The following is an 8,674-nucleotide window of genomic DNA, read 5'->3' as shown; positions in this document are numbered from 1 at the left end:
TTTGCGGTTTTTGTTGGGAAGGTTATTGGTCTGTGGCAATCGGTTTCAGAATGGCGATAAAAAATGTAAAAAATTATAAAGGGGATACTATATTATAAGATTTTAAATATGTATTTCATTTTAGTTAACTGCTGGTCTACGAAATTTTTAAAACAGAGCAGAAGATGTAAGAAAAATTTGGAGAAAAGAGTCCATATTAAACTATATAGTTTTTAACATTTTTTAATTTTATGAAACTTTTAAATTACAAATTTGCAGCCTAGTATTTTTGAATAAAATGCATTTCTTTTAGTTAATAGATTTCAGGTAGAAAGTTTTTTTATTAGTGAAAATATATACATTAATGGCTAAATCTCTAAAAAAATTAATAAAGCTTAATGTTTTTTTTTAAATTTTATTTAAACTTCATTTTGAATTAAACCACGTTTTATTATTTTGGTTTATGTGAGGAGCTCTCTAACTGTAAAGTCCATTAATTTGAATTTTTTAATTAATTACTTGGTTTCAATTATTGTTGCAACACTCTTGTTTAATTTATTTTAATTTTCATCTTATATTAAAAATTTTAAACATATTTTTATTTTATTTATTTATTTTTTATTGGCAATAAATTTGAATTTGATTTAAGATTTATTTTTCTATTGCACGGAAGACACAGGACACGAACGTCCTGCCAGCGAAGCGAGCCGCGCGACTATGAGACGAGAGCCGAGCTCGCCAGCCTCTAAATGCAAATTAAAATTGAAATATTTGAAACAGAGACTGTGTGGGCTTCGTTGTTATCGCCATCATCATCGTCGTTGTCCTCGGTTGTACTCGCATCACATCGTCCTCGTCCTCGTCATCGTAGCCGTCGTCATCATCCTCGTTGTCCTGTGCGTGTTATCCTGGGAATTACGCTTTCAAGGAGGTGGATGTGGAATGTGCGCGTGCCTTTCCCGTTGGAGGGTGAATATCCCAGAGCCGATTTCTGGCTCAGCGACTGGCTGGCTGGCGAAAGTACAAAAATACATCAAAGGATGCAAAACACCAACAAAAACACACAGGACATGCGAGTATATTGAGGCAGGGCTGCTCATTCTGGTTTTTATCGCATGCGAGAGAATGTCATTGTTATCCTTTCGATTTATTATGAAATAAACACATTTTAAGGGGTAATTATAAAGGTATTTAAATGGATTTGAAGTTAAGCTACGATAATAATTAATTTAAAATTTATTTATATAATTATTATAGTTTACATTGCAGCTTTAAGTATACTTTTTATTGCATTTTAATTGATTTAAGACCTTAAACCCTTTCGGCCTGGCCTCTCTTGACACCTGACTGCCTGTTGTCTGGCAGTCTTTAAAGACTGATTAGACTCTGCCGGCTTCTGTTGTTGTTGTTTTTGTTGTATGTGGCAAGGACACACGACCGAGTGCCACTTCTGCTGAACATCAAAGGGTTAACAACAAAAGTGAAACTGGTGCAGTGTCGCCATCCTCATTCTCTTGGCATTGTTGTCCTGTCAAGGACTCCAATTATTGCAATTTCCAGTCCTTTGTTGTTGTTGGCTGCCTTTGAAATATGCTAATTTATATACTCAAGGCGGCAAAAAACAAAGGCCTCCCGTCAATTGATTCACGTCTGCTTCCTTAGTTAGTTCAAGAGGTTAAATGTGGGGTCGGTTTTTTTTTTTGCAGGAAGCAATGGGAAAATATGGGTCGTTTAGGCGGGCGGCTTTTCTTCTTTTATTTTTATTTGTGTATGTGTGTGAACTTAACCCTCTTTGACTTTTCACTTTGCTACTTGTTACACTTCAAAGGGATTTCCCCACATGAGCTGAAGGAACACTTGTTGCCAGCTGTCCTTCATATGGTTGGAGTTTTATGAGGAAAATTTGATGGACATTTTATTAATGGAATTTATAAGCTTTCTCTATCTATCAATCAGCAAAAATTGATTAATTGAAGGTCATTATAAAACAATTGATTGATCATAAATCGTCTGTCAAATTAAATGTAATTATGTCAATTGCCAGAATCAAATAAGGTCATTAATTAACTGAGTTCTGTCAATTAATATGTTTTTTGTTTTTCAATTTATTTGTTAATTTGGTAAGTAATACAAGTTGATCTATTTTTTAATCTTAAGATATCTAATCATTTTTAGTATTTAAGGAAAAGGAAAACCTGCTAACTTTTTCTTGAGCTATCATCAAAAAACGATCATAAAGTAGTCCTAATGTTTATACCTTAAAAAAAATAAACTTATATATTGAGAACTTTAATTACTTACTTATTTTGTTGGGGCTTCTATAAGGAATTATTTTTAAAAAATATTGTATCATTTAAGGGATTAAAATAATGTCGTTTTAAACCTTGAAGTGTTGTACCTATTTTGGCATATTTACTACCTCTTTATTTTTTTTTTAGGAACCCCTAACTTAAAAGTCTTTAACTAAACCCTTTCCTAACAAAAAAAGACCTCTATACTCACTCTTTCCGCCTCTTCAATGGAAATTCCTCTGCCAACTACTCGTACACAATGTTAATGTTAAAGCTCATTAAAAATTATCCGTTAACAGCTTCATGCATTGCATCTTTTATGCAGCTCCCTTCCTTCCTTTTACCCAAACCGCAACAAAACCACAAAATAAACGAAAAAAAAGAAAAACAACGACAGCGGGCATTTGACCATCACATTTACCGCATACAATTGCCATGAATCACCATCACCTGGCGGTGGCTTCCACTCGCTTTCAGCCTGGGCCATCGCCTCCGGCAGCCAAGAGGAGGAACATCCATCAATGTGCCGTTGACATTTGCTTGGACCGCTGACAAGAATTGTCACAATAAACAATACAACCACGACGACAACAAGAACAATGTTTGGTGGAAACAGGGAGGACACGTGACGTGATCAGGAAGGGATTTGGAATCAGGAGCAGGAGCAGGAGTTGGAATCAGCCTGATGATTAGTTCGGTAAGTGGCAGCGTTTTTTTGGGGTGATGAGGGGCGCATAAATTACCGAAAGGATTAACCAACCAGACTCAGACAGCTGAGGGACAGACCAGAGGGTAGGTAGGAATCATTGTTTTTGCTCATGTTCAGTGAACTGTAAGGGATTCCAGCGGAACAGGAGTCGGGGGGGTTCAGATACCCAGGGAAGCGGAGCATTATGTTAAAATTACAATTAGATCAATTTCACAGATATCAAAATGAGTATTTGGGCCAAGGGGCAAGTGTTGATGGGATACCAAAATGTCAGGCAGCGAGGGGTGGCTTTCATAATGAATTTTCTAAAGAGGAAATTTATTTAATGAGTTTGGGAAGAAAGAAAAATACTCTATAATGCTTTCTAATTACAGATTTTCAAGGAATTTATTAGTTTTTTATTCTTTACTTAAATGATTTATTTATTAATTAAAGGAAAATATTTACAAATAACTCTTAGCCATCACGACAAAGTAATAAAACCCACCAATCCCCCATAAACAATACCCAGATTTTCCATTGATTGGTTTTCTTCAGCGTGCAGGTGTGCCCTCGCCCAAAGTTCAAAACAATTTGTGCTCATTAAAAAGGAAAAATTCATGAAAAATTCATCATAATGACCGTAGCCCAGGGTTACCAAAAAAGCTACCATAATTTTGTTAATTTTTGGTTGTTTTACGCTTTTGGTTGCCATTTTGTGGCCGATTTTTTCTTTTAATTAACTCAAAATGATGACGCGTTCATAAATCCTGACAAAAATCTGACAAAATGAAGCAAATTTTTGCCTCGTTCGAAGTAAGAAATAAAAATAAAAATTAAGCGAAAATTAATCGAAGTAATTTCGAGAGGCAGCCGCAGTGCAGCTTCTCCTGGCCCTCAAAATCGGGCGACATAGCGAACATAACTTGTGGAATTCTTGGGGCCAAAGTGGCACAAGGTAAAAAGGGTTTGGGGTCCGGGTTGTTGGGTTTTGGGTCTCTTGCTCGTATGGGAAAAATTCCGCTGGCCTCCAATCAGTGCACACACAGTTTGCATTGCCCTGACATGAAAAAGAAATCAGTGCAGGGCCTCGGCCTCTGCCTCCTTTCCTGTTTTTCTCTTCTCTTGTATTTTTTATTTTTGTATTTTTTTTATACACAATTTTCGGTTGCCGAGCTGTGTGGGAAAATTTTTCAATTTTAATTGCACGTTGCGCTGCGTTGTCGTCCCAAAATTGAAACAGTCGATATCCGAGGAGGGCCCACCTACAAATCCCGCCCCGGCTGTAAGGGTGTAAGGGGGTGGTGGTGGCTGGAACGCACAAAGTTCGTATAGCTCGCGTCTGCATACCGGGAGCGCCTTTCTATGAAAATTCCTGGCAGCATCTCGTCGCAGCCGCGACTGGCATCCCAGCAATGTTTTGGCTCTCAACTATGCAAGCGGAGCTTCCGAAGTCTGTCCTCCGGCCCCCCAAACTTCCCGGGGGAATCCCCCCCTGCTTTAGTGGTCATGGCAAGTTTAGCAACCAAGAAACCATGAAGGGTTGGAAGGAAGGCGTTGCTTTGCGCAAATTACAATTAAAAATTGTTTCAAGTGGTTTACAAACCGCAGCACGCACACAACTCCGCAACGAGCTGGTAGAAGCAGTCCTCCAATGATCAGGGTTGGATTTCAGATATAAAAATATATATTAACTATAACAATGTGGTTTTTTAAGATATATAAGTGTGTAGTTTTAAAGGTATAAGATTTTAAATTTCATTTTTGGTTAATTTAAAAAAGAGGAAATGAAGTAAAATCTTTTAGGTTTGAAAGCCGAAATAAATATGTATATAAAATGTATTAAATAGGTTTCTAAATATGTTTTTAAAATATAAATTTCTCTCTTAAATTAAAGTTTTACTTAATATTTTAATAAATAAACCATCTTTAACTCTGTAAACCCTTCAAAATCTCTGTGACAATTTTTACTGCAACCCTGCTGCCTGCTGGACTTCGACTTCGACTCATTCACATCATCGTCGGCGCTGTGGTCATCATCATCATCATCATCAAAATGAAAGTTCAAGTGCATAGCACTCCACTCGTTGGCCCAAGCGGCCATCTTGGCTTTTTAGTGACTGGTAACCAACCAGAAGAAGTGCCTGGGCCCAACGGAATGAAGATGAAGATGGATGGAGATGATATAGGGGCACCTACACGAGCAGCTGAAGACGAGGAATCGGAATGGACAGCAGCAGCAGCAGCCGGGCACCATTGTTGCTGCGGGTTTATGACGTTGATGTGGCGCTGACCGTTGACTGCATTCGTCATCCAACAAGTTGCAGCAACAGTTGGCCAAAAACAACAGCAAAAAAGAAGAAGGAAAAACCTGCTAAGGGGAAAATAAATGGAATTCGCAGATGCATTCTCATTGGAGACGGAAACCCAAATCGAGCCTGTGACTTTGATTTGCTGCTGTCATTTGCTCCCATCTCCTGATCTTTTTTTTTGTTTGTTTGCTGCACTGCACCATCCATCCTGGCAACTTCATTTTGTTTGCCGGCTGGCGAACGGAGTGCATCCGCGGCACATCCAACCCCCTGGACGCCACTGCGCATGTCTGCGATTTTACCGCCGACAAAATGAACGCCCTGTGTGTGGGTGGAGCCAAAAGAGCGGAATGAACTTTGGGGCCGGGAGCTTTGCGAGCTTTAAGTTTCGGGGATTTACCGCACAGAACTTGGTGAGCTTTGGACGAAGGATGCCCACACAGCGTTGCCAGATGGCATCGTAAATCATGGTAAGTGCAGGAGGGATTCCAAGGATTTCTGGGCTTATCGTAGGGTAAAGAAGAGTGTATTTATTTAAAGAGATTTTAAAAGGTTAAAAGTACTAAATATGACCTTTCAATATCTACATTTTCTTTAAGAATAAAATAAAATCTTAATATTTTTATATTAAATAACTTAAATCATGTAGCAAAGATTTGTTTTAAAGCCAAGCAGCTTGTCGTTGACTTCCTATTTGGAATTTTTAAAGTGCAATCCTTGCATGTCACTGAAATCGTACTTGAGAATTTTAAGCAAAACAAAATCTGCAACAACTTAGACAAAAGAAAACATGTTAGGCACTGATTAAAAAATATGAAAAATATATAGAACAAATTTTAAAAAACCTTATTCGATCTATTTTTAAGAACACTTTAATTTGAAATTAAATTCCTATACCAGGTATCTCTCGTTCGTAGTACCCCACTTCATCCTGGGTATTTCTTCTTCCTCTTTTTGTTCCAGGCATCGCGCACGCGCACAGCTTATGAAAATTATGAAAGATTTACATTAATAATTCTTACAAAAGCCACACATAAATAGCCGACTGGGCAATCTGCAGAGAGCCTCCTCTTACCCTCTTTCCTCATTGGCATTCCTCCAGAGAAGGATGGAGAGAAGAGAGGAAGAAAAAAAAAAATAAAACACAATAACCATTTTTATTAAGCGACAATCAGAGCGCGCTGCGCGAAGTCCAGCTCAGTGAATCCCCAACTCCAGCTGAAGTCCAGATCCCCAAGTTTCCCAGCCAGCAACTCCAACTCACCAAGTCCAAGTCCAAGCTTCAGGCTGGACTATACACGCAGAGAAATGGGGGGAATTTATGAAAATATATTTATTTGCATTTGAAAAGAAGTTATAAAGCAGAAATGCATTTTTAAATATTTAATTTTAAATACTTTCTAGAAGTAATAATTTTTTTAGTTACTTAAATTTCCAAAACTATATTTTTCTTTAAATAGTTTTCATTTTTCTTAGATCTAGTTTAGTTTTAGAAAACTTTTTCCTCTGCACTGAGTAAGTTGTCGAAGCCGGGGTCCAGTTCGACCTGGAGTTCCAGATCTCTGGACTCTGGACTGGGGGGACAACCCGCTGCGCATGCGTGCGGGGCTCTTGCATGCAAATGGAATCACTTTATTAAACAGCTTACATAATTCATGTGCTGCACATTTAATTTAAGGTCATCAGGCCCGGGCAATGGGCAGGCCGCATCATGGGGTCCCGCCACATCCCGGGCATAATGAAAAAGACTGTGTAATAATTTTTAAATGTTTGTAAAAATAGGTGTAGACAAGTTGAAATTTATTATGGCGACGTTGAAGCGGTGGTCAGAGAGAGAGAGGTGAAGAGTGTTGGGAATGGGGAGCGGACGGAAGTATTTTTTGGGTTTATTATAGGTTTTAAATTAATTTGGGTTTACACAAAGATAAGGTTTACAAGAAATATATAATTAAATGAATTGGTTTTTGAAATAATTAAGTTAAATTGATTTTTTTGTGAAGTGCTAGTTTAAATCTTTAGTTTAAAATTACTACAATTTATTCTACATAAACTTGCCTTTAATTGAAGGAATATTTTTTAAATGTATTTGCTCCAAATAATACTAAGTTTAGGGGTAATTTTAATTTTAATTTAATTTTTAATTTTAATATAATTTAATTTTTAAGGATTCTAAAGAATTTTTGAGCATAAATTAAAACACAGATCTCAGAAACTATAAAGAATATTATGAAAGTAACAAAATAGTGTGGAAACAAGGACTTAAGGATCAAGAAAGCATTTCAAATCTATATATTAATGACTATTTTAATGTTTATATCTTAGTAAAATTTATTTATAAATATATTTGCTAAAATTATTATATTTATTTATCATATTTTATATTTATATTCCGAAAAACTACACAAGTCTCCAATATTTTTACCCTGCATCGCTGCAACTCCAAAAAAAAAGCAAGAGATAGAAACTGGAAAAAAAGAGAGACAGACGGTCAGAGGACCCACCTGGCTTGGCTACCCACCATGACTGCATTAAAAATCAACTTAATTTCACTGCCCATGGGGTCAGTTTTTATGGAAACACAAAAACCAAGATCAACACAAACACGGCAACTGGGCAACCTGGGCATCCCAAGCAACCAGCAACCAGCAACCAGCAACATCCAACATGCAGCAGCGGCAGCAACAATAACAATAACCGAGAGCAACGATGAAAAAATGATGAAGACCTCCAAAGTGGCAAAACACGAAATGGCAACAAAAATCATATTTTCACAGGCGCTTGGCGTTTGCGCAGAACTTCGCACTTGATCGGCCGTTGGGATATGGCTGGGGATATGGCGGATGGCGGCGGGATCTCTACCCAAAAACATACGCAATTATGTGTTTTTTATTAACTCCTGAGATCCATGCCTTCGGGAGAAGAAGAGTTCGTTCAGTGTGTTCAGTTGAGCTCCTCCACTCGCCATTAGGGGGGTCCCACACACGCACTCTCTATATAATTTTAACACATGCTGCGTTTTGGGCCTTTCGTTTCTTGGTCTTTCTTCTGCCTGCTTTTCGCTTTTCCCATCTTCTTTCTTTTTCTTTGTTTTCTTTTTTTTTTTTTGGCACTGCAACATTTCCCTCTTGGCTTAATAACTTTATTTAGCTTAGATGGAGTCGGAGTCGGACTTCGAGATGAAGATGAAGATGGCGTTGGGTGAGCCGTGTGTGGCTTAAGCTGGGCAAGAGGATCGGCTGTGGCTTTGGGGCTTGGTATTAATTAGTGCGATTGGTCCTTTGTGAACCCAGGCACCATAAACCGCAACAAAGGGCTGGACAAAAGGCTCAACTTTGGTGTTGTATTATTTAGACATCAGGACTTTGATTGATGATACTTTTGCCTTTGGAGTTGCATGACCCCGG

This window comes from Drosophila kikkawai, chromosome 2L, assembly GCF_030179895.1.
Source record: "Drosophila kikkawai strain 14028-0561.14 chromosome 2L, DkikHiC1v2, whole genome shotgun sequence".
Lineage (NCBI taxonomy): Eukaryota > Metazoa > Arthropoda > Insecta > Diptera > Drosophilidae > Drosophila > Drosophila kikkawai.
Note: the sequence above shows the minus strand (reverse complement) of the source record.